Below are 19,539 nucleotides of genomic sequence, written 5' to 3'. Positions count from 1 at the left end.
AAAGCCAACTAAATGGGAAATGATTTTTTCAAACGACAGCTCAGATAAGGGCCTAATATCCAAAATATACAAAGAACTCATAAAACTCAACAACAAACAAACAAACAATCCAATAAAAAAATGGGAAGAGGATATGAATAGACACTTCTCCCAGGAAGAAATACAAATGGCCAACAGATATATGAAAAGATGCTCATCTTCTTTAGCTATTAGAGAAATGCAAATCAAAACGGCAATGAGATACCACCTCACACCTGTTCGATTAGCTGTTATTAGCAAGTCAGGTAACAGCAAATGTTGGAGAGGCTGTGGAGAAAAAGGAACCCTCATTCACTGTTGGTGGGAATGTAAAGTAGTACAACCATTATGGAAGAAAGTATGGTGGTTCCTCAAAAAACTGAAAATAGAACTACCTTATGACCCAGCAATCCCTCTACTGGGTATATATCCCAAAAACTCAGAAACATTGATACGTAAAGACACATGCAGCCCCATGTTTATTGCAGCATCGTTCACAGTGGCCAGGACATGGAAACAACCAAAAAGCCCATCAATAGATGACTGGATAAAGAAGATGTGGCACATATACACTATGGAATACTACTCAGCCATAAGAAATGATGACATCGGAACATTTACAGCAAAATGGTGGGATCTTGATAACATGATACGAAGCGAAATAAGTAAATCAGAAAAAAACAGGAACTGTATTATTCCATACGTAGGTGGGACATAATAGTGAAACTAAGAGACATTGATAAGAGTGTGGTGGTTACGGGGGGGAGGGGGGAATGGGAGAGGGATAGGGGGTGGGGAGGGGCACAAAGAAAACAAGATAGAAGGTGACAGAGGACAATCTGACTTTGGGTGGTGGGTATGCAACATAATTGAACGACAAGATAACCTGGACTTGTTATCTTTGAATATATGTATCCTGATTTATTGATGTCACCCCATTAAAAAATAAAATTATATATAAAAAAAAAAAATTAGATGTGGGATTTCAGTCAGCATAAAACAGATGTACTGACCTGTATCTGATACCTTTCAGCAAATCTTCAAAATACTAATGCTAACTAAATTACGACATTTAAAATAGAGTGGGGATAATGTAGGATATAAATCAGGGACAACTATTTCCCTCAAAACAAGAGCTTTGTCTCAACTGAGGGACAAGGTCTACAAGAAATTCTCTTCCTGCATCTGGGACTCATCTGAGTCCACATGTAATCAACAGTGGCGTTTCCGGTGCGTCATCAGAGACAAGTAATGTATCAATGGAAAGAGCAGCCATCTTCTTCCAAAACTGCCACCAAATGAGTGGCCAAAAGTCCCTGGTAATATAAAAAATCTTGACTAAAGGGAAGAAAGTAAGAATTCATAAAAAAATGTTAAAAAAACAAATAACTAGAAGCATTTTTCTAGTTCTCTCCATAGACGAGAAAGGACCCATATATTTAGCTCATATAATATTTTAGTCCACTCAACAGACATTTCATCCAATAAGAGTTAAGACACCCAAGAGCCCATAGTAGTCAGTCTGGATCAGTGGTCCCCAACCCCCAGGCCGCGGACAGGTACCTCGTGGGCCATTTGGTACCAGTCCACAGAGAAAGAATAAATAACTTACATTATTTCCGTTTTATATATATATTTAAGTCTGAACGATGTTTTATTTTTTAAAAATGACCATATTCCCTCTGTTACATCTGTCTAAGACTCACTCTTGATGCTTATCTCGTAAGTTGGACAATTATATTTAAAAATACCACAGTTTTTATGCCGGTCACATAATTTTATTTTGTGGATTTATCCATCCCACCCTAAAGGCCGATCCGTGAAAATATTTTCTGACATTAAACCAGTCTGTGGCCCAAAAAAAGGTTGGGGACCACTGGTCTGAATCATCCCCATAAGACTGTCAACTGTTTTCCCTCAGAATGTAGTTATCAAAAGGTAGCTTTCTGTATAATTGAAAAAGCTTGGAAACAACTTCAGTAAGTAGATTTTTAAAACTATGGTACATCCAGACAATGGAGTATTATTTAGTGCTGAAAATAAATGAGTAATCAGCCACAAAAAGACATTTTAAAAAACCCTAAATGCACCTCATTAAGGTGAAGGAAGTCAATCTGGAGAGGCTAACTACTGTGTCATTCCAAGTATATGACATTGTGAAGAAGGTAAAGCTGTGAGACAGTAAAAAGATCAGTAGTTGCCAGGGGTTGCAGCAGAAATGAATAGATAGCACAGGGAATTTTCAGGGCAGTGAAAATACTCTGTATAATATTACAATGATGGATAAGTCATTATACATTTGTCCAAACCATGGAATGTACAACACCAAAAATGAACCCTAATGTCAAGTGTGGACTTGGGGAGACAGTGGTGTGTCAACTACCACAAATACACCACTTTGGTGAAGGTTATTGATAATGGGAAAGGCTCTACATCCTGGGGACAAGGAGTATATGAGAAATCTCTGTACTTTCATTTACATTTTGCTGGGAACCTAAAACTGCTTTTTAAAAAAATATGGTATTAATTAAAAAAAAACCAAAATGGTAGTGTTAACTTAAAGTAGCCAGCATCTTGATAAGATGAAAGGAATGTCTTAGCAAAACTCAGCACTCAGTTAAAAACAGCTGAAAAGAGAAGAAAGTCTGAAGGTTCAGAACCTGAGTTCGAAGGTCATTTGCCACTCCAGCCATGTGACCTTTGAGAGCTACTCCAGCCATTGTGGAATCTGTAGTTGTTAAGGGTTGGCCCTTCAAGCTCATATCTTCAATGAATCTGTAGGATTCTGATCACTGCAAAGCTGTAATTCATTTTCCAAATTACTTGTTTTTATTTTAATTTAAAACAGTCTTTTTTAAAGTTTTATTAATGAAAGCCCATCTCCCAGAGTCACCTTCCAAGTGCACTGATTTAATCAAGTCGCCGGACCTAATGGTGAAGCACTGGACAGCCACCACGAAGTCAATCTGAAGGTGCTCACTAGAAAACCCAGCAGGAAACAAATAGGAAGCAGCCAAAGCCTTGGGGAGCCTCCCTGATTAAACAGAGGAATGGAGATGTTTAACCTAAGTTATACATTATATAATATATATATAATGCTATGGTCTGAATGTTTGTGTTGCCACAAAATTTATATGTTAAATGCTAACCCCCCCCCCAAATGTTAGGTTTTTGGGAGGTGCTTAGGTCCTGAGGGTGGAGCCCTCATAGGTAGGTTCAGTGCCTTATAACAGAGGCTCCCAATAGCTCCCTAGTCCCTTCCACCACACGAGGACACAGCAAGAAAGAGCCGGCTATGAAGCAGGAAGAAAGTTCTCACCATGTGACCGTATTGACACCTTGATCTTGGACTTCTCAGCCTCCAGAACTGTAAAAAATAACTTTCTGCTGTTTATAAGCTACACAGTCTGTAATATTTTGTTATAGCAGACCGAACAGAGTAAGACATATAATTTACAGTATATACAACCTTTTTTGAAGATAATAATCTAGATGAAATAAAAAAATTAAGAAAAAGTAAAAAGAAGAAAAAAATAATCACTATTAATATTGTGTCCTATCTATCCTTAATCCTTTTGTTTTATATATATATATATATATACTTTTTTAAAAACACATCAGGATCTGCTCTACTTATTCTCTTTTTTTCTTAACAAAATATAAACATTTTCCCATAGCATTAAAAGTTTCTTTGAGATCATTATTTTTAATAATGACACCATATTCTGCCTATAAATATACTATAATTTATTTAACCAACCCCCTATCGTTCAACATTTAGGTTGGTTCTACTACTTTCTATGTAAAAAATGCTGTGAGAAATATAATCATACATAAATCTTTGGGCATATCTCTGATAAATGCCTCAAGATAAATTTCTAGGCATGGAATTACTGGGTCAAAGGGTAGGAATGTGTTTAAGGCTTTTGGTACATATTTTCAAATTACTCTCGAAAAAAGCTTGTTGAAGTTTACAAGCCCACCAGCCATCTAGAAAAGCACCAAAGAATTTTAATAAATGGTTGGTATGGCTAAAAAACTCCAAACACTTATTTTAAAAGAAATGTATTATTTAGCCCTGGCTGATTTGCTCAGTGGTACAGCATCAGCTTGGCATGTGGAAGTCCTAGGTTTGATTCCTGGTCAGGGCATACAGGAGAAGTGACCATGTGCTTCTTCACCCCTCCCCCTTCTTTCTCTCTCTCTTTCTCTCCTGTAGTCATGGCATGATTGATTCAAGCAAGTTGGCACTGGCCACTGAGAATGGCTCCATGGCCTCACCTCAGGTGCTAAAATAGTTCTGTTGCTGACCAGTGGAGCAGTGGCTCCAGATGGGCAAAGCATTGCCCAGTAAGGAGATTTTCTGGGTGAATCCTGGTCAGGGGACATAGGGGAGTCTGTCTCTCTGTGCCTTCACTTCTCATTTAATTAAAAAAGAAGAGAAAAAAAGAAAAAAAGAAAGAAAGAAAGAAAGAAAGAAAGAAAGAAAGAAAGAAAGAAAGAAAGAAAGGAAAGAAAGAAAGAAAGAAAGAAAGAAAGAAAGAAAGAAAGAAAGAAAGAAAGAAAGAAAGAAAGTTATTTTCAATAGCATGCAACCTGTATGGCCTTTCTTATTCTCATATGAAATTAATTCAGAGGAACTTGATTCTTGATTTCAGGTACATTATTTATGTGGGTGGCTTTTTTTAAATATTGGAACTAGTGGATTATCTAAAAAGATGACCTAAGACATGAGATTCTGAAAGTACATTGGCTATTTCTTAGGATTTTATGCCTTGAACTTTTCCCTCTGTGAACATGTCTTTCTTTTTTAAAGAAAATTGATAGAAAAAATAATGGTAAATTTGCTGTTAATATTCCATAGCTAAATTTATGGAACTTGTCCTGATAATGAGATGCATCTGTTTTCAGGTAAAATGACAAAGTCAAAGTAATACCTTGCAACTCATTTACCCTCTCAACTGCTACAGATGACAGAAACAAATCTAATGGTAATATTCCCATTTTCCAAGCAGGGAAACTGAAACCCAGAGATGTAAATGAACTTTGCTAAATACACAGCAAATAACGGAGTCACCACAAAACTCCAATTTCTTTATTATAATATTGTATTGTCATATATTCTATGACAGTTTTTTAAAATATCAGAGCCCAAAACACCACAATACCTGTGTTACACGCATTCAGCAAAGGAAGATCTTTTCCAAGGTGATGGATAGCTGGCAGGAGCAGATGGCCGGAGGGGAATGTTCCAGCCAGGGCCTCTGAAGGACAGATGGATCGCATTGCCCTGAGTCACTTGACCACATGCTCAGTAGTCCACAGGCTTTAGAAGCCTTGAAGAGGTTGCTGCTGTCATCTGACCTGAGGTTTGCAATTGTAGAAACAAAGAGACCCCAAACACAGAGATCAGAGTTATTATTGGCCAGAAATTGAGTTTCTAATTGGAAATGGGCCTGGTTCTCTAGCAAGACCCTAAGAAAAATAATTCAATTAGCAGTTGACACAACCTTGATCAAGATGCCATCTTGGCTTAAGTGTATTGCTGCCTATTTCTGCATGTATTTTTCCCTGTTAACCTCTAAAAGTGTCTCTTCCCAGATTCCCCAACCAAAAGTACCCCCCCTCATTCATCTCTCAAAGTCCTTCCCCTCTGTCTCTCATTACATGTAGTATTTCCTATCTCATATGAAATTTACTTATACATGTTACATCCTGGCCTCAATGAGCTGACCGTCTAGCTGAGGTGATCACTGCCTCTGGTTACCCACATGCCTTATAGCATTTTGCACAATGTATGGGAGCAGAAGCTGCTCAGTGACTATTTATAGAATAATTAAATGAATGACAATGTATTGTATTACACAGTCCTTTTCCTGCTGAATCTATTAAGTAGCTCAGGTACTAAGCAACCAGTCTCTTGAGTTTTCACAAAGTTGCCTCATGGGAACTATAGGTGAATTATCATCTCAACATGGAGTTTCCTGAAAACACAGAGCTTGATTAGCCCAGTTTTAAATGTTTTGTTTTTATAAATTGAAAAAGAGACATCAGGGGGAAAATGAGACATGATTGATAACATGCACATTGCACTAGCAAACACCCCAATCTGGGAAATTTTCTTCATCTGGTTTTAAAACAGCTGGATTCTCAGCCTTATAAATATTAACTTTCCCTTACTTGTCCAGGAGGGCTCAAGTGTAATATTTTAGCTTAGAGACAGTCTTGATGGTAAAAACGAACATACTGCTCATGTCAAAGTTATACCTTTCTTCTGGAAACAGTTGTTAATATCCACGCCTTCTCATCAGGACTAGCTCTACAGCAGCTGAGCAAAGCTTTATCTCTTCTTCAGGAGCCAAAAAGCTCAGGGTAGATATCTAGAAAAACAATAAACAAAGCAGTATTCCACTTTTAAATTATGGGACCATTTCAGATAATCTTTAAGAAGCTTTTAGTTTATTATTACAAATGAGATGTGCTTTTGAAGGTAAACACTCAGAGATTCTTAAACACCTGGTCAAGCACACAAGTAATAGAAGGAGTCTGCAGACAGAATAGGAGAGAAACAGTCCCCATAATGCAAAGAACCATATTCAGGGAGTTATAGAGAAAATGCACATGCAGTCCAATACCTGTGGGTCAAGGGACCAAAGCTACTATAGAGAATAGTGCCCAGGAAATGTCGGCACAGAGCTAGGAAAGATGAGTTTAGCATGGGCAAAAAGCTGAACAGAGGCTTTTTGGAGGGGAAAAGTTGTATTTGCAATTCTCCTTTGTAGCAATAATCTGGTATGAGCAAGATAGTCATACAGTACAAAATAGAATGATTGAACACATTTAACATAATGAACACAATGCCAAGTATGCCGATTATAGAAAATTTCTAAAGCCACAGGAGCACTAGTCAGAAAACCAGCTAAATACAGCATCTCTTATAACATTAAGACAAGGGAAAACTACTGTATCCACAATCTTGATGTGTGCAGAGGAAAAGCAATATGGCTTAAGGAAAGGATGGCCCAGACTTCGGGGGCTACAGGTTTAATTCTTATTACTAACCAGCAGAATATTTCCTCATTTATTAAAGTGAATCTTTGTGAGGCCTGAGTGTGAGTTACGGGCACAATTGGAGGACCTTGATCAGCACCCCAGGGAGACACTTTTGAGCTCCAGTATATTGCAACCTGAAGTATTCTTACTGACATCATCTCTAAGACATGCTTTATGATTAAAACCAGGTTTTCCTGACTTCCTTTGCTATGAAATGGTAGAACGGATGATAACTAACCACTGTCCAGACAATTGTAATCAGAACAAAAGTTTTCTCTGAAAGAACAATGGGAAAAGTAGTTTGATACTAAAAGGAACCCCATCCATGCTGCCAGTCTAATAATACAGCATTAGTTTCTTTTGGTTCTTACTTTTCTTTATGTATGTATTCATCTTTTTCTTCTTTCTTCCCTCTTTCTTTGAAATAAAGAAGCAAACATAAAACAAAGTAGCATAGGGAAAAAAACTGTCAAAACCACTAAAATGTATGTAAAGAAAGTATGCAGTAGATTAGAATAAAATTGTTGCTTGGAAAGAACTGTCAAAACAATGTAGCATAGAAGAAAAAAACCACATTTTCTAGCTAGGTTTGAATCCTGGCATTGGCATTCAAGAGCTGTGTTACTATGAGAAAAGTATTCAACCTCTCTGGGCCTCCACTGTTTTTCTGTGAAATAGAAATAAAAATGGAGACAAGATCCTTGTGAGGTTCAACTGTTATAGCTTACTGTCTGCCTCATGGACAGAACTTTAGAAATGGTAGGAATTGATATTTGTCCACTGTACATGTAGCTTTTGCATAATTCCTTGCATAAATTTATTTTGTTTCTCTCAATTCTTCATTGTTTCTTTCTTGGGTTTGTTTTTTGTTTTTACCTGTTTCTCTTTTTTTCTTTTTCTTACTTATTTTTTTTTACATTTCCTTTCCTGCATATCTCTGCTTCTCTCTTGTATTAAAAGACACTTAGTAGCAATTTCTAAGAAGGAATTTCATTTTATGTCTAATAAATGTCTCTCAATTTCTCTTTACAGTGGATTATTTACCAAACAATATTCCAAACTTACTTCTTAATCCAGAGGGTGTTGTTTTTTTTAAGTAGATGTGCAGGAGATAGAGAGATAGACTCTTGCATGTGCCCCAACCAGGATCAACCCAGCAACCCCAGTCTGGGACAATGCTCTGCCTAGCTGAAGCCATACTTTCAACCAACTTATTTTTAGCCCCTGAGACAGAAGCCACATGGAGCCATCCTCAGCTCCCGGGCTGACATACTACTCAAATCAAGTGAGCCATCGCTGTGGGAGAGCTAGAGAGAGAGAGAAGGGGGAGGGCTGGAGAAGCAGATGATCATTTCTCCTGTGTGCCCTGACCAAAAGTCAAACCTGGGACTTCCACACACTGTGTTGATGCTTTACTGCTGAGCCAACCGGACAGGGCCAATCCAGAGATTTTCAAACTCTAGATCAAGAAACTTCATGGTTTTAGTGAAACTTGCCAAAATGATAAAGTAGTAGCTTCTAGAAATTGCTGATTTTTTTACATACAATAAATATAAGTGAAGGTATATAATCATTTATTTGAAAATACTCTATACACTTGAATAGATTTGTGCTCATGTGTGTATGCAAACAATCTTATTTATATTGTAAAAACTCAATGTAATTTTAGTTATTTTTTATTTGTATCACCTCTCATGGGATAAGATCAATGCATGAAAGAGTCTTACTGTTAGAATATCTGTTGATCTCTCATTTATGTACTGCAATTTTAGCCTTAAATGTTTTGATTCTGTTAGTTGTTGTAAAAAGATTAATAAATTTTATTCCCAATGTGATATACACCTTTTACTAATATAAACTATTTATTTTAGTTTTGTGTAATACTTTTTATTTTGAATTCACTCTTTTTGAATAGTAATTGTTATGACCACTGGTTTTTGTCATTGTTTGTGTTTTGGCTTAGGAATTTGTTGTCTGTCTTTTACATACATGTATTCCTCTGCCTTATAGAGCTTTAACTATTGATTTATATTTCATCCATTGGACTTATGTTATTTTAAATCTGCCCTTATTATATAATCTGAGACATTCTATTTTAAGTGATTTTATTCCACTTATACTCATTTTGATAAGAAACATGTTGAGTCAGTTTTTCATCTTATTTTATGTTACTGTTTTCTTTTTTTACTTTTTCTAATAGTCTATATATTTAGTGTTAATTTTTTGCTCCATTCTGATTATTTAACAGATTTGTTGTCAGTTTCTTTTTCAAGTTTTTTTTAACTATGCTTTAACTTTTATTTACTGATTTATCAACTTTGTACAGTGTCTTTAGACTTCCAGCTATGAAAAACTAGGAAATTAATGCCTTCTTGTACTTCTAGTTATGTTATTATCATTTTATCTTGTCAAGATTTATATCAGTTACAGCTGCTTCTGTTACCAAAACCACTATAGTGTAAAAAACATTTTGATGTATTTAAATGGATCCACTGCTTACCTCAGACCTTTTATAATCCTTTCTCATTCCTGCATCCTTTACTTAATTTCATTTAGTTGGCTGCTGGATTCCATTGAGAAGTAATTGTTTCAAGAGCGGTTATAAGCATTACATTCCTCAATTACTTGCATATTTGAGAATCTCTTTCTTTTTACTTGGAAGACAAATTAGTATGGGATAAAATTCTCCTTTTACCCCTGTATAAATCTGTAGACTTTTATCTGTTCTACTTTAAAATTCAGTAATAAAGTAAAATAAGCTGAACTCAGCCTAACAGCTTCTCCTTTGCTTTCTCTGCCTGGATTTCTGGAATATTTCTTCTTCCCTTGAAAACTGGGCCATAGCCCTGGCTGGTTGACTCAGCAATAGAGCGTCGTCGGCCTGGCATGTGGAAGTCCTGGATTCAATTTCAGATCAGGGCACACAGAAGAAGAGACCACCTGCTTCCCCATCCTTCCCCTCCTTCGTCTCTCTCTCTCTCTCCTGAAGCCACAAACAGTTCAGGCATTGCTGGCCCCAGGTGCCAACAATGGCTCCATGGCCTCGGCCTAAGGCGTTAAAGTAGCTCACTTGCTAGCATGACCCCAGAAGGGGGTTGCCAGGTGGATCCCTGTCAGGGCTCATGCAGAAGTCTTTCTCTCTATCTCCCCTCTTCTCACTTGGAAAAGAAAAAAAAAAGATTTTATTAAATTTGTGTATTTTTCTCTCATTAGAAATGATTATGGACATAATAGATTCTGCTTTGTTTTGCATTATCTCTTTTTCTCCTTGGAATCATCCTTATGCCTAGGTTCTTCTCTGTTTAGTTTTATGTAATTTTTCTCCAGCATTTTCTCTGTATCCCTGACTCCACCTACTTTACGTACAGCTTCTAATGGCCTTTTATTCTGGTCGAATGTTTATGACTGTTTTCAGCTCCTTTCCTGAGTGCTGCCATCCACTTGTTTATGCTACTTTCTGCTACCTTTGAATTCTTATACCTTTTTATTTCCGTTGGTGTCTTCAGACTTCAAAGTATCCTTTTTATTTTTTATTTTATCTCTAGAATAAGTAGCAGCTATGTCATCTTAAGCAACCCCATGTAAAAGAAAACAGTTTTCTCATCTTTATAGCAAAGGATGGTAATATCTCCCAATTTCTCTACGTAAGTCACAGATCTGTTTGACTACCAAAGAAAATTTTTAAAGTACTTTTTAACCTATAAATTACTTTATAAGCATCCACAAAGGGCACACCATACCCCATAGCAGTATATTTGTTCCTAACCGCTATAGAAGTTACTACTACTACTCCAGCCACCACTCACCACCATTTACTGAGAACTTATCATGTGCTACACACTATAGTTATCACATAGTTAGGTCACTTAATTTTACTGTTAAAACAATGAAATCAGTATTGAGATAAATACAGTATCCATTCTATAGAGGGAACTACTGAAAGAGGGTTTAAATCATTTACCTAAAGTCACATAGTTTGTAAATCAGAGAGCTGAGATTGAAACATATGTGTCTAATATCATGTTCATGCCCTTTACATCCCTCTAAGCACACATAAAGGTAAACAAACAAAAAATAAAATTTAAATTCCATGTCTATGCTAATCCCCTCTAATAACCTCGATATTATTTATTAACGGACACTTATTCATACACTTTAGGGTGTTTTAATAGACTATTTTTAGAGCAGTTGTAGGTTCACAGGAGAATTGAGTGGCAGGTGCAGAGATTTCCCATTACCTCCGGCCCCACAGACGCATGCCCTTCCCCTCTATCAGCATCTCGCACCAGACTGGCGTGTTGGTTGCAATTGATGAACTACATTGACACATCCTTATCGCCAATAGCACATAGCTTACATTAGTTTTTCTAATTCTCTTCTTTTCCTTATTCTTCCATTTCCTGATTCATTCTATTTCTCTTATCTACCTTCCTATTGAACACCAAGATTGGGAGACAATGGAGGTAAAGGAATTGGTGTATAAAGGCTCTCTCTCTACCCTTTTTGTCCTTCTTCTAACAACGTACATCCTCTATTTGGGATTGTTCTTTTTGTAGTTTGTTATTTCTTTTTAAATAGCATCTTGCCTAGACATTATGTGGCCACTTTCAGAGGCTCTCACATCCATTCTATCATGCGGGTCTCACAACACCTCACTGGCAAGTTCAAGAAGACCTCTTTCTCTCGTCTTGTGTTCAACAGGGAAGGACATGAGTTTTGGATGCTATCTTCTGTAGACCAGCCATTCTTGTTCTTACAGAGAGTTAATAATTCACCCCTCAGCCTTAATTTAAAACTTTCTAATTCATTAACAAAGCAATTTTCAAAATGAGGTTTGATGTGAGATGCTTAATAACTAAAACGCCTTATCAATCTTTTAGCGCTTAGAACCCAGATTCAACACTGGGATTTCAGAGAGCCAAGTTCAGACACCACGGGGCAGTAATTGGAGCTCAGACATCAGAATCATACTGACACGACAACCTTGAGCAGCACTTTACCATTTACGGAAACATCCGTATGCTTCATCTCGCTTGATCTGGCAACACCTTCAGAGAGAACCTGGCCCTTCCTGTAATTAATGAGAGGCCTGGATGGCTGTTCTCCTATCTCACCTTGGAGGTGACAGCATCAGTCCAACCCAGACTGAGGCCTCTGGCCATAGACTGTACATTATGAAGCACTAATGATGCAATTAATCCCTACATTAACTGACACATCCTTCCCTAAAGTCAAAATTTCCAAGATAAAATCTTAAAGGAAAAAAGTTGTAAAAGCAAAGCTGAGGGCTCACAAACAAGAACTATTTATAAAAAGAGTTTTAATTCATTCTCCACTTCTGCCTATTATATTGACAAATATACTTCTTTAATCTCTCTCTACCAGACCTTGTACACAGTGGTCAAGGGGCTACTTTATTAGACTTTCTTTTTTTTTTCATCTGTTGGTTGTAAGAAAGGTTATGGGTACAAATACCTCACAGCCACTATTAAAAGGACATACTGGCAGGAAAAAATATTATATAGTCAGTCTTGCTAAATTAGTTTATCTAAAATTGTATGTGTGAGTGATTTTAATCAAAATCTAATTTCCCCTCTTTTTAGAGTAACTGAAATGAGATTTTTCTAATTTACTTTTTGCGGTTCAAGTTTCTCATAATTCTTCTGTGGTCGTGACAGCACCGTGAATGTGTCTGCTGCTACAAAGCATTAAAAAAAATTAGATTTTCAAATTGATGTGCTAAATTAAAAATGTTTAATGTTTCTCATCAAAAGGCACAGGAGTATGCAAGGGGCCTTCAGTATAGTTAAAGGCACAATCTTTTTTTTTTTTTTTCATCTGTTTCTTTAATTCACAACCCAGGGCAACTATACTGTGAAAATTAACAAGCTTAAGTACAGGAATTCTTATAAGCTGTATCCTCTAAGAAGCTTTCTTTTAATTTTCTTCCATCCCTTGACATGGTGACCTTAAGGATGTCATAATAAAAATGGATGATAGTGCCTTGGGTTTGTTTTTTGTTCATTTGCTTGCTGTTGCATAGGATATGTTTTTTGATTTTTGTTTTGCTCCTTCTGCCCCTAGTTGGAGTTTGCCAGATGTTATTAAGGCTTGTGAGCCTCTGAGTAATTGTAACTCTCAGGCTTGACTAGCTAATTCCAACGATTTAGAAAATCATATTACTTCTTTAAATTGGCTCCAGTTGTTATATTAAAAATCCAAGCTTCTGCACTTAGTAGATGTCTGCCTGCTGCCTAGCTCAGGGTACAGCTGAGCATATCCCAGGAGTCACGTATCCAGGCTTTGAAAGATGACTCAGCAGGTGAAGAGTCTTGCAAAAGGTTCTGGATCTGCAGCCTGCTACGCAGCCTTTGCAAATGCATTAGATTCTCCCCAAGTAGTATGTGGCAGTTCGGGACTGCAGCCTGCTACGCAGCCTTTGCAAATGCATTAGATTCTCCCCAAGTAGTATGTGGCAGTTCGGGACCACAGAGAGTCATGAAATTGAAGTTTATTTATTTTTGAAATAATGTGGAGTAAGACTCAGTTCTCAAACACTGCAGCCTTCTCTGCTTTCATAAAATACAGACACAAGTTTCAACTAAGAATAAGGCAGCTACTTCTGCACGACACCTCTTTTCACCAGCACCATCATAGGTAAAGAAACTGGGTCTCCAGAGAGAAGAATGGATCTGCCTAAGGCCTCACAGTAATTCTTGGCAGAGTCGGGCTGAAGACCTAGCTAACCTGGTGCCCAGCTGAATGCTCTCTCCACCTCAAGGAAATGCCAGTCTGTCCCAGTGAAGAGAAGAGACTCTTGAAGTCTTATGTAGTTCATAGCAAAACTACCAGCCCCCACCCCACAAGCAAATATGCATACACATGTTACCATCTGATGCTCAGTGACCTCAGCCATCCTTCTTCACCAGGAAAGGAAAGAGAAGAGAAGGCAAACACCATGGTTCCTCTAGCCTTTCAATGACCAAAACCAGATTTTCCTAGAGCCACTGAGATGTTAGAGCAGCCCTAGATCATCTTTCTCTTCTCTCTCTCCTATTCATACTTCATTAAACATCATCAATTTCCCATTCCTTTTCCTGAGATCATTTCTCTCACTTAGGTTAAACTAAACCTTCATGGGCTCTCCAGATAAGCAAAGCCTTGCCTAAATAAAACTACCCAAAACATTAACCTTTTAGGTAATAAGGTCTTAATCCATCTACAGAGTAGATGTCTCCAGAAAGCACCGACCTATGGGCTGTAGCGGTGGAGATTTCAGCTGCTGCAGCCATGGGAACAACAATTGGAAGTCATCCTGGCCTTGAGGTAGCTTGCGTCATGTCACACAGGCAACGAGTCTGGCTTTGTTTCCCTGCCAACAGGTAAAACAACCAGTCATAAACTTGTGTCCTGCCTCTTTCTAACAGCATTGAAAGCAATGTAGTTTTATGGACAGATCAGCACAGACTATGTCTTCATGGAAGATGGTCAAGACATCTTAATTCAGATCCTCTCCCTCCCCAACCCACTCTCAGCAAATCAGTTTAATTTTTGTTTTTAAAATTTTTCATTATTCTTTCTCCTTAGTCTCTTGCGGCATGATTTCCCATATATCATTAGACAATTTTGTGCTTTCTAATAATTCTGTAAACTGTTTCTTTTGTGGAAGCTGCAATTAAGCCAAGTAATATTGTCTTGAGGTCATTTCTCCCTTGGCATAGTTTAAGCCTAATGAAAAGTTTGTGCCTTTTGCTGCCACCAATGCTGAGAAGGTGATAGCTTCTGCACTGTGTGGTGGATACTGAAGCCTGAGGACAATAAAAAAATCAGTTCCCCTAGACAATAGAAATGCAATTATGAAGGAATTAGTCTCCTGTGCTAGGTTGCCAGCAAGCTCCTAAGAGTATGGCTGTGTCTTATTCATCGTTGTTCAGTCCTCTATTGTTTATTCATGATAGGGATTCAGTAGTTAATTACTTAATGAAAAATTTAAAAGCCTGGTTGTCAGTGACCATCAGTTATCTCCTAAGCTGCCATGCTTTGCCCTATACATGTTGGTGTTTTCTGAATTGTATTGAGGAGCTCTGGAGTAAAAAAGTCCTCTTATTGGACAAGAAGGAGCCTAAGGTACTTGCAGGTACTAGGATAGGTTAGAGGGTAAAAGCATAGGACCAGGGATGGCCAGTGACTCACAGCATAAAAGAGATTCAACTGCAAAGGATCTCTTCAAGTGTCCAACATAAGCTCGAACTTCAAGCTGAGCCACATCATTGATTCAGAAGGAAGCAAAACTTCTGAATCAATGGCGTGAACAAAAAGACAAATCCTGCAGAGAGTCGAAGATCCCAGAGCTGAGTAATGATGCTTACACAGAAGAAATATGTGTCCAGGAAAATCTTGTAAATACCACGTCATTGTCAGTCAAAACATCATTAATATTACTTGCCTTTAAGCTTTGAGAATAGAGGAAAATATGAGTTCAGTTTTACCCTTGCACCAACAAAATTTATAAAAAAAATAAGGGGTCATGTAAATAAGAGGTTGGTGAAAAAGGTACTTGTGGAACCGCTCAGGAGAACAAACTGTTTTTAAGCATGCTGATGTATAAACAATAAAAGTTAATTATGTATCATTCTGATACATTCACACAAAGATCCATATTTGGCAAAACATCCTGGCAGCATTCTGTTAGCCAAGCATATTTACTCTGCCATTTGAAAGTAATAAAAATGGCATTTTTGAAAAAGTATCCCATAATTCAAACTATTCGCTGCCCCCTCCGTGAGTGCAAACCAGGGAGATTTCACTGCAAAACTTGAGAAAATTCTCTGCCTTATGAAGTGCTCCTCATACAGCTCCAGTCAGTGCCTTAGGTAGTGCAAGTACCAGAGTTGGGAATGGTAAACCAGTTCCAGAGGTATAGACTATTAGAACTAGATAAGCAAACTCTGATCACTTGCTCTAACTGATGAAGAAGTCGTCTGAGAGAAGTCAAATAATATTTTGCCCAGAGTCAAACAAACAATAAGTTGTAGAGTTGGGACTTGAACCCTTGTGCTTTCTACCTCCCAAACTACTAATTCAGAAGGTTGCAGTTCTAGGGCTTAATGCTGCTGTCTTTTCATCTGTAGCAAGTAAATTTAGAGTAACAGGAGGCTGCTGTACAACAGAGATTCCCACTGATTGCAGTATTCTAAGTACACAATGACATTGTCTACCCCTGTTCTATTCTTCCATAGGACAGCTAGACATAGTGTATTTCTCCTTTCCTGAAGTATAGTCTATACTTCCTTATTGTCTATGAGCCTCTTTTGTGGATGGGTCCAGAGGAAGGAAATTTCTTTCTTTACTTGACAGTTACATGGAGAGATAACGTATTTTTTTTCCAACTTAGCCCCCAAGCAATTAGTTGACAAGTCCAAAGTAGACCCCTGAGGTAAAGTGAAATAGAAAGACTCTCTGGGTAGCAGGTGTTTCCCTTTTAATGACGGCTTCACTGGCGGAGTGTGGAGCAGAGCACTGTCGTTTCTCCCTGCTGTTTGCATTGGGCTAGGAGCCAGCACAAACCTGCCTCGGTGACATTTCAGGTCAGACCATTATGTCAGGAATTCCCCCACACAGCCTGTGCAGGGAGTGTGGGCTAGAGCCCGTACACTTGAAACCAGATTCAAACAAGGAGGAATTTGAAGAAAGGAGGGCATTTTGGGGGCTGTGGTCCAATGATAAAGACTGTCAGGTGGCAAAAGAAAACAAGTTATCAGCTTGGCCTGAAAATGTTGACCCATTTACATGTGTGAGGTTAAAGGAGAAAACTATGGGGTAGCATGATGGGGTGAATGGAGAACCAACGCCATCATGTTTAAGGTTATAGTGACTCTCTCATCATGTCTTTCCTTCAGCGAACAGATTAGATTAGAAACCCCTTCAAGTGTCACATATCTGCTAGGAAGAGGGTGAGAAACTAAAAGCTAATAATGCCTTAGGTTCTACTTCAGGAAATGTATAATCTGGCAGAGTAGAAAAGATATATACAAATAACTTTTTAAGCACAGTAAATTATAACCTAAAAACAGTCTTTTTCTAAGCTAAAGGCAGCAGAGGGTATTTTTCTTGTTGGGATAACAGGAAAGACAAGGGGAAAAGTGAATTGGCTTAAGAAGTAGAATTTCAATAGATCCAGGGAAATAAAATAATTTTCTCTAAGTTTGGCAACCAGGATAAACCAAAGATTAGCACACGTCATGGAATACCAGCAAAGAAGAACTCAACTTTAACTGGAACAAGGCTCTTTGTAGGATAATCCTAAAAATTATGTCTGAAAATAGAGGTTTATCCAAGATCATATATCTAAATGAGAAGTATTTACTTCCACTGGGAGATACTGAAGGTTTTGATTAGAAGAGTGATGGCATTGTCTAAATTTCCACCCAAGACAAACAGAGCAGAAAGGAAGAAACCAGAGGAGAAAACAGTAAAGGAGGAAAGGATAAGGAAAAAGGGGATTGAGTAGGGTTGGATACATGATGAAAAAGGAGGAAAAGATAGGAGAGGAAAGTGATAGAAAAGATGATAATGATGTAAGACTAATGAGATCACAGGAAGATAAATGCATAAAAGCATAGATGAATGACATCTCAGAAAATTCAGGTTCAAGGACCAAGGGATGCTACAAAGCATTTAAGTCCAAAGAACATAGTCAGCCAAACAGAAATGGCATAGAAAACCAAAGCTCTAGAGTGGCCACCGAGCAGAATAAAACTGTTGGGACTCACAATGGCAAACAGAAGGAAGGGCCAAGAAGAATACTTTGAGGAAACAAAAAGAGAACAGTAAATAAGCTGGTAATTAAGAGCTTATTGCCTCCACCATAATATCATAGACTCCAGTTAAAGTGTCTTATGACATCACAATCATTGACTGGAAAGACTGAAAATAGAAGGGAAAAATAAAAAAGGAGAGTAACTGTAGTGAGCTCAATTCACCAACTCCTTTAGTACCCAGGAAAGAAGACATGAAAGCTTAAGCCAACCCACAGCAATGGTAATGAAAAACAAGCAACCAAGTGTAAAAAAAAAAAAGAAGAGGTCTTTGTGTAACTTGTCAACTCATTGGGTATAAGGAAAATAGAAACAGGGAGATTATGGTCCGGAATGGCTGAGATGATACCGAATGACATTGATCTAAAACAATAAGCAGATCAAAAATAAGAGCTAGTTTGTGAGAAGAAAATGTGGTCTGAGTCATATTGAGTTTGAGAGGCCAGAACAATGTACAGACAGTGACATCTACCAACAGAAATTTATTAATTTAGCTTAGGAGAAAAAATGTTGTGCAAAATATTTAAACTTCAACAGCATCCATAAATTGGTTATGGTTGAAACCAGAAGTTATGCAGACACACATACACACAAATAAGTAATCACACAAATTCAAATATCTGTTCTAAGTCAGTATATAAGAACCATAGTAAGATGACCCAAAGATCTGATGAATGAGGCTTTCCTTATAAGGTTATACTGAGGGAGGAAGGGCCTAAGGATTGAGTCAGTTTAAAAAGTAACAAACCACAGCCATGCAGCTCCTATATCAGCTCCCTGAAGCAACTTGAAATGCAAGCAAAGAAAATGGGATATGTAAATAGTCAAGAACAAGCAGTCCAAACCTCCCCTTCATACCCCCTCCCCTCCCAGAGACACAAGGTACATGTAGGTATGCAGGCAAAGGGATCAGGCGCCTTTCATGTGAGAGCTGTAAAAAGTATATAGGGCTCAAGAAAGCCAACTTCGGGGAGCTCGTGTCTTCGTGCCTATTAGGTCATGCTGCTCTGCCTGGCTAATAAATCCTCTTCCTCCAGCACGCTGTCTGAGCGTCTCTGTCCTCTGAGAGTGACTTCCTTTGTTCCTGCAACAATACTATATACTATTGACATGGAATAGATCCGAGAAAAGATATTTGAAAATCTTAAAAGACTAGAACGACACTTTTTTAGAGGGAGGGAGAGAGGGAGAGGGACAGACAGACAGGAAGGGAGAGAGATAAGAAGTATCAACCCATAGTTGTGGCACCTTAGTTGTTCATTGATTGCTTTCTCATATGTACCTTGAACAGGGGGTTCTAGCCAAGCCAGTGAGCCCTTGATCAAGCCAGAGACTTTGGACTTCAAGCCAGTGAGCTTTGGGCTGAAACCAGCAAACATGGAATCATGTCTATGATCCCACACTCAAGCTGGAGACCTCAGGGTTTCAAACCTGGGTTCTCAGCAACCCAGGCCAACACCCTATCCACTGCACCACTGCCTGGTCACACTAGAATGATTCTTAAAATGAGCTATATTCCCTACTTCTGGAACAGTCTTGGAACACAATAGATGATAAACAAACATTAGGTTGTTGAAGAATTGATTTTAATTAGATTGAAGATTCATGTCTAGGGCAAGAAGGTACTGATGAAAGGAGGAGCAAAAAAAAG

Source organism: Saccopteryx leptura, chromosome 4 (genome assembly GCF_036850995.1).
Source record: "Saccopteryx leptura isolate mSacLep1 chromosome 4, mSacLep1_pri_phased_curated, whole genome shotgun sequence".
Lineage (NCBI taxonomy): Eukaryota > Metazoa > Chordata > Mammalia > Chiroptera > Emballonuridae > Saccopteryx > Saccopteryx leptura.
The sequence above is the reverse complement of the archived record's forward strand: the minus strand, read 5'-3'. Positions refer to the sequence as shown.